This window comes from Heloderma suspectum, chromosome 1, assembly GCF_057233095.1.
Source record: "Heloderma suspectum isolate Gila_16-S chromosome 1, 16-S_ref, whole genome shotgun sequence".
NCBI classification, from domain to species: domain Eukaryota; kingdom Metazoa; phylum Chordata; class Lepidosauria; order Squamata; family Helodermatidae; genus Heloderma; species Heloderma suspectum.
This window is the reverse complement of record NC_139458.1, coordinates 238475921-238493843: the sequence shown is the minus strand read 5'-3', so window position 1 is coordinate 238493843 and position 17923 is coordinate 238475921.

Below are 17923 nucleotides of genomic sequence, written 5' to 3'. Positions count from 1 at the left end.
CAGTTTCCCCAACCCTAACCCTAACTTGGGTTTTTACCCTACTTTATTTTGGGAATGAAACATCCCCTCGTCCACGCGGTGTACTAAAAGACAGGAGGCAACCCATCCTGCAGGCCCACTTATCCTATTTCTGCATGCTTGGCTTTTCCGAGGCCCTGGTTCACTCCAGGGAAGCCAAATCTCCCGAACCCTAACCCTAACTTGAGTCTTAACCCTAATTTACTTGTGCAACTGTCACAAACCCCCATCCACAGGTTGTACTAAAAGACGGCAGGCACACCATTCCTTTGGCCCTCTCAGTCTGTTTCACCATGCTTGGCTTCAGCAACACCCTGTTTCCATTCTGGGAAGCCAAGTCTCCTGACCCCTAACCCTCAGTTGGGTCTTAACCCTAATTTCCTCTCGGGACTGAAACTTGTCCCTGTCCACAAGCTGTACTAATGGGCAGTTAGTTAACCTCCAATGGCTCACTCAGTCTGTTTGACCAATCTAGGCTTTACCAAGATGCAGGTTCCTTCCTGGCAAGCCTAGTGTCCCCAACCCTAACCCTAATTTGAGTCTCAACCCTTATTTCCTGTTTAGACTGAAATATCACCCCGTCCTCACGTTGTACGAAAAGACGGTCGGCACCCCTTTCTGATGACCTGCTCAGTTCGTTTCACCAAGCTAGTCTTCCCCAAGACCCTGGTTCCCTCCTCGGAAGCCAAGTCTCCCCAACTCTAACCCTAACTTGGGGTTTTACCCAAATTTTCTAGAGGAACTTTAACATCCCCCAGTCCATGCGGTGTACTAAAAGACAGGAGAGAACACATCCTGTTGGGCCACTCAATCTGTTTCAACATGCTTGGCTTTACAGACGCCCTGGTTCCATCCTGGGAAGCCAAGTCTCGCCAACCCTAACCCTAATTTGAGTCTCAACCCTAATTTCCTCTATGGACTTAAATATACCGCCGTCCACAGAGGGTACCAAATGTCAGTATGGAAGACATCTTGATGTCCCCCTCAGGCTGATTCACCAAGCTAGGCTTCACCAAGAACCCGTTTCTTACCTAGGAAGCCCAGTTTCCCCAACCCTAACCCTAACTTGGGTTTTTACCCTACTTTATTTTGGGAATGAAACATCCCCTCGTCCATCCGGTGTACTAAAAGACAGGAGGCAACCCATCCTGCAGGCCCACTTATCCTATTTCTACATGCTTGGCTTTTCCGAGGCCCTGGTTCACTCCAGGGAAGCAAAATCTCCCGAACCCTAACCCTAACTTGAGTCTTAACCCTAATTTTCTTGTGCAACTGTCACAAACCCCCATCCACAGGTCGCACTAAAAGAAGGCAGGCACACCATTCCTTTGGCCCTCTCAGTCTGTTTCACCATGCTTGGCTTCAGCAACACCCTGTTTCCATTCTGGGAAGCCAAGTCTCCTGACCCCTAACCCTCAGTTGGGTCTTAACCCTAATTTCCTCTCGGGACTGAAGCTTGTCCCTGTCCACAAGCTGTACTAACGGGCAGTATGTTATCCTCCAATGGCTCACTCAGTCTGTTTGACCAATCTAGGCTTTACCAAGACGCTGGTTCCTTCCTGGGAAGCCTAGTGTCCCCAACCCTAACCCTAATTTGAGTCTCAACCCTTATTTCCTGTTTAGACTGAAACATCACCCCTTCCTCACGTTGTACGAAAAGACGGTCGGCACCCATTTCTGATGACCTGCTCAGTTCGTTTCACCAAGCTAGTCTTCCCCAAGACCCTGGTTCCCTCCTCGGAAGCCAAGTCTCCCCAACTCTAACCCTAACTTGGGGTTTTACCCAAATTTTCTAGAGGAACTTTAACATCCCCCAGTCCATGCGGTGTACTAAAAGACAGGAGGGAACACATCCTGTTGGGCCACTCAATCTGTTTCAACATGTTTGGCTTTACAGACGCCCTGGTTCCATCCTGGGAAGCCAAGTCTCGCCAACCCTCACCCTAATTTGAGTCTCAACCCTAATTTCCTCTTTGGACTGAAACATACCGCCGTCCACAGAGTGTACCAAATGTCAGTATGGAAGACATCTTGATGTCCCCCTCAGGCTGATTCACCAAGCTAGGCTTCACCAAGAACCCGTTTCTTACCTAGGAAGCCCAGTTTCCCCAACCCTAACCCTAACTTGGGTTTGTACACTACTTTATTTTGGGAATGAAACATCCCCTCGTCCACGCGGTGTACTAAAAGACAGGAGGCAACCCATCCTGCAGGCCCACTTATCCTATTTCTGCATGCTTGGCTTTTCCGAGGCCCTGGTTCAATCCAGGGAAGCCAAGTCTCCCAAACCCTAACCCTAACTTGAGTCTTAACCCTAATTTACTTGTGCAACTGTCACAAACCCAGATCCACAGGTCGCACTAAAAGAAGGCAGGCACACCATTCCTTTGGCCCTCTCCGTCTGTTTCACCATGCTTGGCTTCAGCAACACCCTGTTTCCATTCTGGGAAGCCAAGTCTCCTGACCCCTAACCCTAAGTTGGGTCTGAACCCTAATTTCCTCTTGGGACTGAAACATGTCCCTGTCCACAAGCTGTACTAATGGGCAGTATGTTATCCTCCAATGGCTCACTCAGTCTGTTTGACCAATCTATGCTTCACCAAGACGCTGGTTCCTTCCTGGGAAGCCTAGTGTCCCCAACCCTAACCCTAATTTGAGTCTCAACCCTTATTTCCTGTTTAGACTGAAACATCACCCCGTCCTCACGTTGTACGAAAAGACGGTCGGCACCCCTTTCTGATGACCTGCTCAGTTCGTTTCACCAAGCTAGTCTTCCCCAAGACCCTGGTTCCCACCTCGGAAGCCAAGTCTCCCCAACCCTAACCCTAACTTGGGTTTTTACCCAAATTTTCTAGAGGAACTTTAACATCCCCCAGTCCACGCAGTGTACTAAAAGACAGGAGGGAACACATCCTGTTGGGCCACTCAATCTGTTTCAACACGCTTGGCTTTACAGACGCCCTGGTTCCATCCTGGGAAGCCAAGTCTCGCCAGCCCTCACCCTAATTTGAGTCTCAACCCTAATTTCCTCTTTGGACTGAAACATACCGCCGTCCACAGAGTGTACTAAATGTCAGTATGGAAGACATCTTGATGTCCCCCTCAGGCTGATTCACCAAGCTAGGCTTCACCAAGAACCCGTTTCTTACCTAGGAAGCCCAGTTTCCCCAACCCTAACCCTAACTTGGGTTTTTACCCTACTTTATTTTGGGAATGAAACATCCCCTCGTCCACGCGGTGTACTAAAAGACAGGAGGCAACCCATCCTGCAGGCCCACTTATCCTATTTCTGCATGCTTGGCTTTTCCGAGGCCCTGGTTCACTCCAGGGAAGCCAAATCTCCCGAACCCTAACCCTAACTTGAGTCTTAACCCTAATTTACTTGTGCAACTGTCACAAACCCCCATCCACAGGTTGTACTAAAAGACGGCAGGCACACCATTCCTTTGGCCCTCTCAGTCTGTTTCACCATGCTTGGCTTCAGCAACACCCTGTTTCCATTCTGGGAAGCCAAGTCTCCTGACCCCTAACCCAAATATGAGTCTGAACCCTAATTTCCTCTTGGGACTGAAACATGTCCCTGTCCACAAGCTGTACTAATGGGCAGTATGTTATCCTCCAATGGCTCACTCAGTCTGTTTGACCAATCTATGCTTCACCAAGATGCTGGTTCCTTCCTGGGAAGCCTAGTGTCCCCAACCCTAACCCTAATTTGAGTCTCAACCCTGATTTCCTGTTTAGACTGAAACATCACCCCGTCCTCACGTTGTACGAAAAGACGGTCGGCACCCCTTTCTGATGACCTGCTCAGTTCGTTTCACCAAGCTAGTCTTCCCCAAGACCCTGGTTCCCTCCTCGGAAGCCAAGTCTCCCCAACCCTAACCCTAACTTGGGTTTTTACCCAAATTTTCCAGAGGAACTTTAACATCCCCCAGTCCACGCAGTGTACTAAAAGACAGGAGGGAACACATCCTGTTGGGCCACTCAATCTGTTTCAACATGCTTGGCTTTACAGACGCCCTGGTTCCATCCTGGGAAGCCAAGTCTCGCCAACCCTCACCCTAATTTGAGTCTCAACCCTAATTTCCTCTTTGGACTGAAACATACCGCCGTCCACAGAGTGTCCCAAATGTCAGTATGGAAGACATCTTGATGTCCCCCTCAGGCTGATTCACCAAGCTAGGCTTCACCAAGAACCCGTTTCTTACCTAGGAAGCCCAGTTTCCCCAACCCTAACCCTAACTTGGGTTTGTACCCTACTTTATTTTGGGAATGAAACATCCCCTCGTCCACGCGGTGTACTAAAAGACAGGAGGCAACCCATCCGGAAGGCCCACTTATCCTATTTCTGCATGCTTGGCTTTTCCGAGGCCCTGGTTCAATCCAGGGAAGCCAAGTCTCCCGAACCCTAACCCTAACTTGAGTCTTAACCCTAATTTACTTGTGCAACTGTCACAAACCCCCATCCACAGGTCGCACTAAAAGAAGGCAGGCACACCATTCCTTTGGCCCTCTCAGTCTGTTTCACCATGCTTGGCTTCAGCAACACCCTGTTTCCATTCTGGGAAGCCAAGTCTCCTGACCCCTAACCCTCAGTTGGGTCTTAACCCTAATTTCCTCTCGGGACTGAAACTTGTCCCTGTCCACAAGCTGTACTAATGGGCAGTTAGTTAACCTCCAATGGCTCACTCAGTCTGTTTGACCAATCTAGGCTTTACCAAGATGCAGGTTCCTTCCTGGCAAGCCTAGTGTCCCCAACCCTAACCCTAATTTGAGTCTCAACCCTTATTTCCTGTTTAGACTGAAATATCACCCCGTCCTCACGTTGTACGAAAAGACGGTCGGCACCCCTTTCTGATGACCTGCTCAGTTCGTTTCACCAAGCTAGTCTTCCCCAAGACCCTGGTTCCCTCCTCGGAAGCCAAGTCTCCCCAACTCTAACCCTAACTTGGGGTTTTACCCAAATTTTCTAGAGGAACTTTAACATCCCCCAGTCCATGCGGTGTACTAAAAGACAGGAGGGAACACATCCTGTTGGGCCACTCAATCTGTTTCAACATGTTTGGCTTTACAGACGCCCTGGTTCCATCCTGGGAAGCCAAGTCTCGCCAACCCTCACCCTAATTTGAGTCTCAACCCTAATTTCCTCTTTGGACTGAAACATACCGCCGTCCACAGAGTGTACCAAATGTCAGTATGGAAGACATCTTGATGTCCCCCTCAGGCTGATTCACCAAGCTAGGCTTCACCAAGAACCCGTTTCTTACCTAGGAAGCCCAGTTTCCCCAACCCTAACCCTAACTTGGGTTTGTACACTACTTTATTTTGGGAATGAAACATCCCCTCGTCCACGCGGTGTACTAAAAGACAGGAGGCAACCCATCCTGCAGGCCCACTTATCCTATTTCTGCATGCTTGGCTTTTCCGAGGCCCTGGTTCAATCCAGGGAAGCCAAGTCTCCCAAACCCTAACCCTAACTTGAGTCTTAACCCTAATTTACTTGTGCAACTGTCACAAACCCCGATCCACAGGTCGCACTAAAAGAAGGCAGGCACACCATTCCTTTGGCCCTCTCCGTCTGTTTCACCATGCTTGGCTTCAGCAACACCCTGTTTCCATTCTGGGAAGCCAAGTCTCCTGACCCCTAACCCTAAGTTGGGTCTGAACCCTAATTTCCTCTTGGGACTGAAACATGTCCCTGTCCACAAGCTGTACTAATGGGCAGTATGTTATCCTCCAATGGCTCACTCAGTCTGTTTGACCAATCTATGCTTCACCAAGACGCTGGTTCCTTCCTGGGAAGCCTAGTGTCCCCAACCCTAACCCTAATTTGAGTCTCAACCCTTATTTCCTGTTTAGACTGAAACATCACCCCGTCCTCACGTTGTACGAAAAGACGGTCGGCACCCCTTTCTGATGACCTGCTCAGTTCGTTTCACCAAGCTAGTCTTCCCCAAGACCCTGGTTCCCACCTCGGAAGCCAAGTCTCCCCAACCCTAACCCTAACTTGGGTTTTTACCCAAATTTTCTAGAGGAACTTTAACATCCCCCAGTCCACGCAGTGTACTAAAAGACAGGAGGGAACACATCCTGTTGGGCCACTCAATCTGTTTCAACACGCTTGGCTTTACAGACGCCCTGGTTCCATCCTGGGAAGCCAAGTCTCGCCAGCCCTCACCCTAATTTGAGTCTCAACCCTAATTTCCTCTTTGGACTGAAACATACCGCCGTCCACAGAGTGTACTAAATGTCAGTATGGAAGACATCTTGATGTCCCCCTCAGGCTGATTCACCAAGCTAGGCTTCACCAAGAACCCGTTTCTTACCTAGGAAGCCCAGTTTCCCCAACCCTAACCCTAACTTGGGTTTTTACCCTACTTTATTTTGGGAATGAAACATCCCCTCGTCCACGCGGTGTACTAAAAGACAGGAGGCAACCCATCCTGCAGGCCCACTTATCCTATTTCTGCATGCTTGGCTTTTCCGAGGCCCTGGTTCACTCCAGGGAAGCCAAATCTCCCGAACCCTAACCCTAACTTGAGTCTTAACCCTAATTTACTTGTGCAACTGTCACAAACCCCCATCCACAGGTTGTACTAAAAGACGGCAGGCACACCATTCCTTTGGCCCTCTCAGTCTGTTTCACCATGCTTGGCTTCAGCAACACCCTGTTTCCATTCTGGGAAGCCAAGTCTCCTGACCCCTAACCCAAATATGAGTCTGAACCCTAATTTCCTCTTGGGACTGAAACATGTCCCTGTCCACAAGCTGTACTAATGGGCAGTATGTTATCCTCCAATGGCTCACTCAGTCTGTTTGACCAATCTATGCTTCACCAAGATGCTGGTTCCTTCCTGGGAAGCCTAGTGTCCCCAACCCTAACCCTAATTTGAGTCTCAACCCTGATTTCCTGTTTAGACTGAAACATCACCCCGTCCTCACGTTGTACGAAAAGACGGTCGGCACCCCTTTCTGATGACCTGCTCAGTTCGTTTCACCAAGCTAGTCTTCCCCAAGACCCTGGTTCCCTCCTCGGAAGCCAAGTCTCCCCAACCCTAACCCTAACTTGGGTTTTTACCCAAATTTTCCAGAGGAACTTTAACATCCCCCAGTCCACGCAGTGTACTAAAAGACAGGAGGGAACACATCCTGTTGGGCCACTCAATCTGTTTCAACATGCTTGGCTTTACAGACGCCCTGGTTCCATCCTGGGAAGCCAAGTCTCGCCAACCCTCACCCTAATTTGAGTCTCAACCCTAATTTCCTCTTTGGACTGAAACATACCGCCGTCCACAGAGTGTCCCAAATGTCAGTATGGAAGACATCTTGATGTCCCCCTCAGGCTGATTCACCAAGCTAGGCTTCACCAAGAACCCGTTTCTTACCTAGGAAGCCCAGTTTCCCCAACCCTAACCCTAACTTGGGTTTTTACCCTACTTTATTTTGGGAATGAAACATCCCCTCGTCCACGCGGTGTACTAAAAGACAGGAGGCAACCCATCCGGAAGGCCCACTTATCCTATTTCTGCATGCTTGGCTTTTCCGAGGCCCTGGTTCAATCCAGGGAAGCCAAGTCTCCCGAACCCTAACCCTAACTTGAGTCTTAACCCTAATTTACTTGTGCAACTGTCACAAACCCCCATCCACAGGTCGCACTAAAAGAAGGCAGGCACACCATTCCTTTGGCCCTCTCAGTCTGTTTCACCATGCTTGGCTTCAGCAACACCCTGTTTCCATTCTGGGAAGCCAAGTCTCCTGACCCCTAACCCTCAGTTGGGTCTTAACCCTAATTTCCTCTCGGGACTGAAACTTGTCCCTGTCCACAAGCTGTACTAATGGGCAGTTAGTTAACCTCCAATGGCTCACTCAGTCTGTTTGACCAATCTAGGCTTTACCAAGATGCAGGTTCCTTCCTGGCAAGCCTAGTGTCCCCAACCCTAACCCTAATTTGAGTCTCAACCCTTATTTCCTGTTTAGACTGAAATATCACCCCGTCCTCACGTTGTACGAAAAGACGGTCGGCACCCCTTTCTGATGACCTGCTCAGTTCGTTTCACCAAGCTAGTCTTCCCCAAGACCCTGGTTCCCTCCTCGGAAGCCAAGTCTCCCCAACTCTAACCCTAACTTGGGGTTTTACCCAAATTTTCTAGAGGAACTTTAACATCCCCCAGTCCATGCGGTGTACTAAAAGACAGGAGAGAACACATCCTGTTGGGCCACTCAATCTGTTTCAACATGCTTGGCTTTACAGACGCCCTGGTTCCATCCTGGGAAGCCAAGTCTCGCCAACCCTAACCCTAATTTGAGTCTCAACCCTAATTTCCTCTATGGACTTAAATATACCGCCGTCCACAGAGGGTACCAAATGTCAGTACGGAAGACATCTTGATGTCCCCCTCAGGCTGATTCACCAAGCTAGGCTTCACCAAGAACCTGTTTCTTACCTAGGAAGCCCAGTTTCCCCAACCCTAACCCTAACTTGGGTTTGTACCCTACTTTATTTTGGGAATGAAACATCCCCTCGTCCACGCGGTGTACTAAAAGACAGGAGGCAACCCATCCTGCAGGCCCACTTATCCTATTTCTGCATGCTTGTCTTTTCCGAGGCCCTGGTTCACTCCAGGGAAGCCAAGTCTCCCGAACCCTAACCCTAACTTGAGTCTTAACCCTAATTTACTTGTGCAACTGTCACAAACCCCCATCCACAGGTCGCACTAAAAGAAGGCAGGCACACCATTCCTTTGGCCCTCTCCGTCTGTTTCACCATGCTTGGCTTCAGCAACACCCTGTTTCCATTCTGGGAAGCCAAGTCTCCTGACCCCTAACCCTCAGTTGGGTCTGAACCCTAATTTCCTCTTGGGACTGAAACATGTCCCTGTCCACAAGCTGTACTAATGGGCAGTATGTTATCCTCCAATGGCTCACTCAGTCTGTTTGACTAATGTATGCTTCACCAAGATGCTGGTTCCTTCCTGGGAAGCCTAGTGTCCCCAACCCTAACCCTAATTTGAGTCTCAACCCTTATTTCCTGTTTAGACTGAAACATCACCCCGTCCTCACGTTGTACGAAAAGACGGTCGGCACCCCTTTCTGATGACCTGCTCAGTTCGTTTCACCAAGCTAGTCTTCCCCAAGACCCTGGTTCCCTCGTCGGAAGCCAAGTCTCCCCAACCCTAACCCTAACTTGGGTTTTTACCCAAATTTTCTAGAGGAACTTTAACATCCCCCAGTCCACGCAGTGTACTAAAAGACAGGAGGGAACACATCCTGTTGGGCCACTCAATCTGTTTCAACACGCTTGGCTTTACAGACGCCCTGGTTCCATCCTGGGAAGCCAAGTCTCGCCAACCCTAACCCTAATTTGAGTCTCAACCCTAATTTCCTCTATGGACTTAAATATACCGCCGTCCACAGAGGGTACCAAATGTCAGTACGGAAGACATCTTGATGTCCCCCTCAGGCTGATTCACCAAGCTAGGCTTCACCAAGAACCTGTTTCTTACCTAGGAAGCCCAGTTTCCCCAACCCTAACCCTAACTTGGGTTTGTACCCTACTTTATTTTGGGAATGAAACATCCCCTCGTCCACGCGGTGTACTAAAAGACAGGAGGCAACCCATCCTGCAGGCCCACTTATCCTATTTCTGCATGCTTGTCTTTTCCGAGGCCCTGGTTCACTCCAGGGAAGCCAAGTCTCCCGAACCCTAACCCTAACTTGAGTCTTAACCCTAATTTACTTGTGCAACTGTCACAAACCCCCATCCACAGGTCGCACTAAAAGAAGGCAGGCACACCATTCCTTTGGCCCTCTCCGTCTGTTTCACCATGCTTGGCTTCAGCAACACCCTGTTTCCATTCTGGGAAGCCAAGTCTCCTGACCCCTAACCCTCAGTTGGGTCTGAACCCTAATTTCCTCTTGGGACTGAAACATGTCCCTGTCCACAAGCTGTACTAATGGGCAGTATGTTATCCTCCAATGGCTCACTCAGTCTGTTTGACTAATGTATGCTTCACCAAGATGCTGGTTCCTTCCTGGGAAGCCTAGTGTCCCCAACCCTAACCCTAATTTGAGTCTCAACCCTTATTTCCTGTTTAGACTGAAACATCACCCCGTCCTCACGTTGTACGAAAAGACGGTCGGCACCCCTTTCTGATGACCTGCTCAGTTCGTTTCACCAAGCTAGTCTTCCCCAAGACCCTGGTTCCCTCGTCGGAAGCCAAGTCTCCCCAACCCTAACCCTAACTTGGGTTTTTACCCAAATTTTCTAGAGGAACTTTAACATCCCCCAGTCCACGCAGTGTACTAAAAGACAGGAGGGAACACATCCTGTTGGGCCACTCAATCTGTTTCAACACGCTTGGCTTTACAGACGCCCTGGTTCCATCCTGGGAAGCCAAGTCTCGCCAACCCTAACCCTAATTTGAGTCTCAACCCTAATTTCCTCTTTGGACTGAAACATACCGCCGTCCACAGAGTGTACCAAATGTCAGTATGGAAGACATCTTGATGTCCCCCTCAGGCTGATTCACCAAGCTAGGCTTCACCAAGAACCCGTTTCTTACCTAGGAAGCCCAGTTTTCCCAACCCTAACCCTAACTTGGGTTTTTACCCTACTTTATTTTGGGAATGAAACATCCCCTCGTCCACGCGGTGTACTAAAAGACAGGAGGCAACCCATCCTGCAGGCCCACTTATCCTATTTCTGCATGCTTGGCTTTTCCGAGGCCCTGGTTCAATCCAGGGAAGCCAAGTCTCCCGAACCCTAACCCTAACTTGAGTCTTAACCCTAATTTACTTGTGCAACTGTCACAAACCCCCATCCACAGGTCGCACTAAAAGAAGGCAGGCACACCATTCCTTTGGCCCTCTCAGTCTGTTTCACCATGCTTCGCTTCAGCAACACCCTGTTTCCATTCTGGGAAGCCAAGTCTCCTGACCCCTAACCCTCAGTTGGGTCTTAACCCTAATTTCCTCTCGGGACTGAAACTTGTCCCTGTCCACAAGCTGTACTAATGGGCAGTTAGTTAACCTCCAATGGCTCACTCAGTCTGTTTGACCAATCTAGGCTTTACCAAGACGCAGGTTCCTTCCTGGCAAGCCTAGTGTCCCCAACCCTAACCCTAATTTGAGTCTCAACCCTGATTTCCTGTTTAGACTGAAACATCACCCCGTCCTCACGTTGTACGAAAAGACGGTCGGCACCCCTTTCTGATGACCTGCTCAGTTCGTTTCACCAAGCTAGTCTTCCCCAAGACCCTGGTTCCCTCCTCGGAAGCCAAGTCTCCCCAACTCTAACCCTAACTTGGGGTTTTACCCAAATTTTCTAGAGGAACTTTAACATCCCCCAGTCCATGCGGTGTACTAAAAGAAAGGAGGGAACACATCCTGTTGGGCCACTCAATCTTTTTCAACATGCTTGGCTTTACAGACGCCCTGGTTCCATCCTGGGAAGCCAAGTCTCGCCATCCCTAACCCTAATTTGAGTCTCAACCCTAATTTCCTCTTTGGACTGAAACATACCGCCGTCCACAGAGGGTACCAAATGTCAGAATGGAAGACATCTTGATGTCCCCCTCAGGCTGATTCACCAAGCTAGGCTTCACCAAGAACCCGTTTCTTACCTAGGAAGCCCAGTTTCCCCAACCCTAACCCTAACTTGGGTTTTTACCCTACTTTATTTTGGGAATGAAACATCCCCTCGTCCATGCGGTGTACTAAAAGACAGGAGGCAACCCATCCTGCAGGCCCACTTATCCTATTTCTACATGCTTGGCTTTTCCGAGGCCCTGGTTCACTCCAGGGAAGCCAAGTCTCCCGAACCCTAACCCTAACTTGAGTCTTAACCCTAATTTACTTGTGCAACTGTCACAAACCCCCATCCACAGGTCGCACTAAAAGAAGGCAGGCACACCATTCCTTTGGCCCTCTCAGTCTGTTTCACCATGCTTGGCTTCAGCAACACCCTGTTTCCATTCTGGGAAGCCAAGTCTCCTGACCCCTAACCCTAAGTTGGGTCTGAACCCTAATTTCCTCTTGGGACTGAAACATGTCCCTGTCCACAAGCTGTACTAATGGGCAGTATGTTATCCTCCAATGGCTCACTCAGTCTGTTTGACCAATCTATGCTTCACCAAGACGCTGGTTCCTTCCTGGGAAGCCTAGTGTCCCCAACCCTAACCCTAATTTGAGTCTCAACCCTTATTTCCTGTTTAGACTGAAACATCACCCCTTCCTCACGTTGTACGAAAAGACGGTCGGCACCCCTTTCTGATGACCTGCTCAGTTCGTTTCACCAAGCTAGTCTTCCCCAAGACCCTGGTTCCCACCTCGGAAGCCAAGTCTCCCCAACCCTAACCCTAACTTGGGTTTTTACCCAAATTTTCTAGAGGAACTTTAACATCCCCCAGTCCACGCAGTGTACTAAAAGACAGGAGGGAACACATCCTGTTGGGCCACTCAATCTGTTTCAACACGCTTGGCTTTACAGACGCCCTGGTTCCATCCTGGGAAGCCAAGTCTCGCCAACCCTAACCCTAATTTGAGTCTCAACCCTAATTTCCTCTTTGGACTGAAACATACCGCCGTCCACAGAGTGTACCAAATGTCAGTATGGAAGACATCTTGATGTCCCCCTCAGGCTGATTCACCAAGCTAGGCTTCACCAAGAACCCGTTTCTTACCTAGGAAGCCCAGTTTTCCCAACCCTAACCCTAACTTGGGTTTTTACCCTACTTTATTTTGGGAATGAAACATCCCCTCGTCCACGCGGTGTACTAAAAGACAGGAGGCAACCCATCCTGCAGGCCCACTTATCCTATTTCTGCATGCTTGGCTTTTCCGAGGCCCTGGTTCAATCCAGGGAAGCCAAGTCTCCCGAACCCTAACCCTAACTTGAGTCTTAACCCTAATTTACTTGTGCAACTGTCACAAACCCCCATCCACAGGTCGCACTAAAAGAAGGCAGGCACACCATTCCTTTGGCCCTCTCAGTCTGTTTCACCATGCTTGGCTTCAGCAACACCCTGTTTCCATTCTGGGAAGCCAAGTCTCCTGACCCCTAACCCTCAGTTGGGTCTTAACCCTAATTTCCTCTCGGGACTGAAACTTGTCCCTGTCCACAAGCTGTACTAATGGGCAGTTAGTTAACCTCCAATGGCTCACTCAGTCTGTTTGACCAATCTAGGCTTTACCAAGACGCAGGTTCCTTCCTGGCAAGCCTAGTGTCCCCAACCCTAACCCTAATTTGAGTCTCAACCCTGATTTCCTGTTTAGACTGAAACATCACCCCGTCCTCACGTTGTACGAAAAGACGGTCGGCACCCCTTTCTGATGACCTGCTCAGTTCGTTTCACCAAGCTAGTCTTCCCCAAGACCCTGGTTCCCTCCTCGGAAGCCAAGTCTCCCCAACTCTAACCCTAACTTGGGGTTTTACCCAAATTTTCTAGAGGAACTTTAACATCCCCCAGTCCATGCGGTGTACTAAAAGAAAGGAGGGAACACATCCTGTTGGGCCACTCAATCTTTTTCAACATGCTTGGCTTTACAGACGCCCTGGTTCCATCCTGGGAAGCCAAGTCTCGCCATCCCTAACCCTAATTTGAGTCTCAACCCTAATTTCCTCTTTGGACTGAAACATACCGCCGTCCACAGAGGGTACCAAATGTCAGTATGGAAGACATCTTGATGTCCCCCTCAGGCTGATTCACCAAGCTAGGCTTCACCAAGAACCCGTTTCTTACCTAGGAAGCCCAGTTTCCCCAACCCTAACCCTAACTTGGGTTTTTACCCTACTTTATTTTGGGAATGAAACATCCCCTCGTCCATGCGGTGTACTAAAAGACAGGAGGCAACCCATCCTGCAGGCCCACTTATCCTATTTCTACATGCTTGGCTTTTCCGAGGCCCTGGTTCACTCCAGGGAAGCCAAGTCTCCCGAACCCTAACCCTAACTTGAGTCTTAACCCTAATTTACTTGTGCAACTGTCACAAACCCCCATCCACAGGTCGCACTAAAAGAAGGCAGGCACACCATTCCTTTGGCCCTCTCAGTCTGTTTCACCATGCTTGGCTTCAGCAACACCCTGTTTCCATTCTGGGAAGCCAAGTCTCCTGACCCCTAACCCTAAGTTGGGTCTGAACCCTAATTTCCTCTTGGGACTGAAACATGTCCCTGTCCACAAGCTGTACTAATGGGCAGTATGTTATCCTCCAATGGCTCACTCAGTCTGTTTGACCAATCTATGCTTCACCAAGATGCTGGTTCCTTCCTGGGAAGCCTAGTGTCCCCAACCCTAACCCTAATTTGAGTCTCAACCCTGATTTCCTGTTTAGACTGAAACATCACCCCGTCCTCACGTTGTACGAAAAGACGGTCGGCACCCCTTTCTGATGACCTGCTCAGTTCGTTTCACCAAGCTAGTCTTCCCCAAGACCCTGGTTCCCTCCTCGGAAGCCAAGTCTCCCCAACCCTAACCCTAACTTGGGTTTTTACCCAAATTTTCCAGAGGAACTTTAACATCCCCCAGTCCACGCAGTGTACTAAAAGACAGGAGGGAACACATCCTGTTGGGCCACTCAATCTGTTTCAACATGCTTGGCTTTACAGACGCCCTGGTTCCATCCTGGGAAGCCAAGTCTCGCCAACCCTCACCCTAATTTGAGTCTCAACCCTAATTTCCTCTTTGGACTGAAACATACCGCCGTCCACAGAGTGTCCCAAATGTCAGTATGGAAGACATCTTGATGTCCCCCTCAGGCTGATTCACCAAGCTAGGCTTCACCAAGAACCCGTTTCTTACCTAGGAAGCCCAGTTTCCCCAACCCTAACCCTAACTTGGGTTTTTACCCTACTTTATTTTGGGAATGAAACATCCCCTCGTCCACGCGGTGTACTAAAAGACAGGAGGCAACCCATCCGGAAGGCCCACTTATCCTATTTCTGCATGCTTGGCTTTTCCGAGGCCCTGGTTCAATCCAGGGAAGCCAAGTCTCCCGAACCCTAACCCTAACTTGAGTCTTAACCCTAATTTACTTGTGCAACTGTCACAAACCCCCATCCACAGGTCGCACTAAAAGAAGGCAGGCACACCATTCCTTTGGCCCTCTCAGTCTGTTTCACCATGCTTGGCTTCAGCAACACCCTGTTTCCATTCTGGGAAGCCAAGTCTCCTGACCCCTAACCCTCAGTTGGGTCTTAACCCTAATTTCCTCTCGGGACTGAAACTTGTCCCTGTCCACAAGCTGTACTAATGGGCAGTTAGTTAACCTCCAATGGCTCACTCAGTCTGTTTGACCAATCTAGGCTTTACCAAGATGCAGGTTCCTTCCTGGCAAGCCTAGTGTCCCCAACCCTAACCCTAATTTGAGTCTCAACCCTTATTTCCTGTTTAGACTGAAATATCACCCCGTCCTCACGTTGTACGAAAAGACGGTCGGCACCCCTTTCTGATGACCTGCTCAGTTCGTTTCACCAAGCTAGTCTTCCCCAAGACCCTGGTTCCCTCCTCGGAAGCCAAGTCTCCCCAACTCTAACCCTAACTTGGGGTTTTACCCAAATTTTCTAGAGGAACTTTAACATCCCCCAGTCCATGCGGTGTACTAAAAGACAGGAGAGAACACATCCTGTTGGGCCACTCAATCTGTTTCAACATGCTTGGCTTTACAGACGCCCTGGTTCCATCCTGGGAAGCCAAGTCTCGCCAACCCTAACCCTAATTTGAGTCTCAACCCTAATTTCCTCTATGGACTTAAATATACCGCCGTCCACAGAGGGTACCAAATGTCAGTACGGAAGACATCTTGATGTCCCCCTCAGGCTGATTCACCAAGCTAGGCTTCACCAAGAACCTGTTTCTTACCTAGGAAGCCCAGTTTCCCCAACCCTAACCCTAACTTGGGTTTGTACCCTACTTTATTTTGGGAATGAAACATCCCCTCGTCCACGCGGTGTACTAAAAGACAGGAGGCAACCCATCCTGCAGGCCCACTTATCCTATTTCTGCATGCTTGTCTTTTCCGAGGCCCTGGTTCACTCCAGGGAAGCCAAGTCTCCCGAACCCTAACCCTAACTTGAGTCTTAACCCTAATTTACTTGTGCAACTGTCACAAACCCCCATCCACAGGTCGCACTAAAAGAAGGCAGGCACACCATTCCTTTGGCCCTCTCCGTCTGTTTCACCATGCTTGGCTTCAGCAACACCCTGTTTCCATTCTGGGAAGCCAAGTCTCCTGACCCCTAACCCTCAGTTGGGTCTGAACCCTAATTTCCTCTTGGGACTGAAACATGTCCCTGTCCACAAGCTGTACTAATGGGCAGTATGTTATCCTCCAATGGCTCACTCAGTCTGTTTGACTAATGTATGCTTCACCAAGATGCTGGTTCCTTCCTGGGAAGCCTAGTGTCCCCAACCCTAACCCTAATTTGAGTCTCAACCCTTATTTCCTGTTTAGACTGAAACATCACCCCGTCCTCACGTTGTACGAAAAGACGGTCGGCACCCCTTTCTGATGACCTGCTCAGTTCGTTTCACCAAGCTAGTCTTCCCCAAGACCCTGGTTCCCTCGTCGGAAGCCAAGTCTCCCCAACCCTAACCCTAACTTGGGTTTTTACCCAAATTTTCTAGAGGAACTTTAACATCCCCCAGTCCACGCAGTGTACTAAAAGACAGGAGGGAACACATCCTGTTGGGCCACTCAATCTGTTTCAACACGCTTGGCTTTACAGACGCCCTGGTTCCATCCTGGGAAGCCAAGTCTCGCCAACCCTAACCCTAATTTGAGTCTCAACCCTAATTTCCTCTTTGGACTGAAACATACCGCCGTCCACAGAGTGTACCAAATGTCAGTATGGAAGACATCTTGATGTCCCCCTCAGGCTGATTCACCAAGCTAGGCTTCACCAAGAACCCGTTTCTTACCTAGGAAGCCCAGTTTTCCCAACCCTAACCCTAACTTGGGTTTTTACCCTACTTTATTTTGGGAATGAAACATCCCCTCGTCCACGCGGTGTACTAAAAGACAGGAGGCAACCCATCCTGCAGGCCCACTTATCCTATTTCTGCATGCTTGGCTTTTCCGAGGCCCTGGTTCAATCCAGGGAAGCCAAGTCTCCCGAACCCTAACCCTAACTTGAGTCTTAACCCTAATTTACTTGTGCAACTGTCACAAACCCCCATCCACAGGTCGCACTAAAAGAAGGCAGGCACACCATTCCTTTGGCCCTCTCAGTCTGTTTCACCATGCTTCGCTTCAGCAACACCCTGTTTCCATTCTGGGAAGCCAAGTCTCCTGACCCCTAACCCTCAGTTGGGTCTTAACCCTAATTTCCTCTCGGGACTGAAACTTGTCCCTGTCCACAAGCTGTACTAATGGGCAGTTAGTTAACCTCCAATGGCTCACTCAGTCTGTTTGACCAATCTAGGCTTTACCAAGACGCAGGTTCCTTCCTGGCAAGCCTAGTGTCCCCAACCCTAACCCTAATTTGAGTCTCAACCCTGATTTCCTGTTTAGACTGAAACATCACCCCGTCCTCACGTTGTACGAAAAGACGGTCGGCACCCCTTTCTGATGACCTGCTCAGTTCGTTTCACCAAGCTAGTCTTCCCCAAGACCCTGGTTCCCTCCTCGGAAGCCAAGTCTCCCCAACTCTAACCCTAACTTGGGGTTTTACCCAAATTTTCTAGAGGAACTTTAACATCCCCCAGTCCATGCGGTGTACTAAAAGAAAGGAGGGAACACATCCTGTTGGGCCACTCAATCTTTTTCAACATGCTTGGCTTTACAGACGCCCTGGTTCCATCCTGGGAAGCCAAGTCTCGCCATCCCTAACCCTAATTTGAGTCTCAACCCTAATTTCCTCTTTGGACTGAAACATACCGCCGTCCACAGAGGGTACCAAATGTCAGTA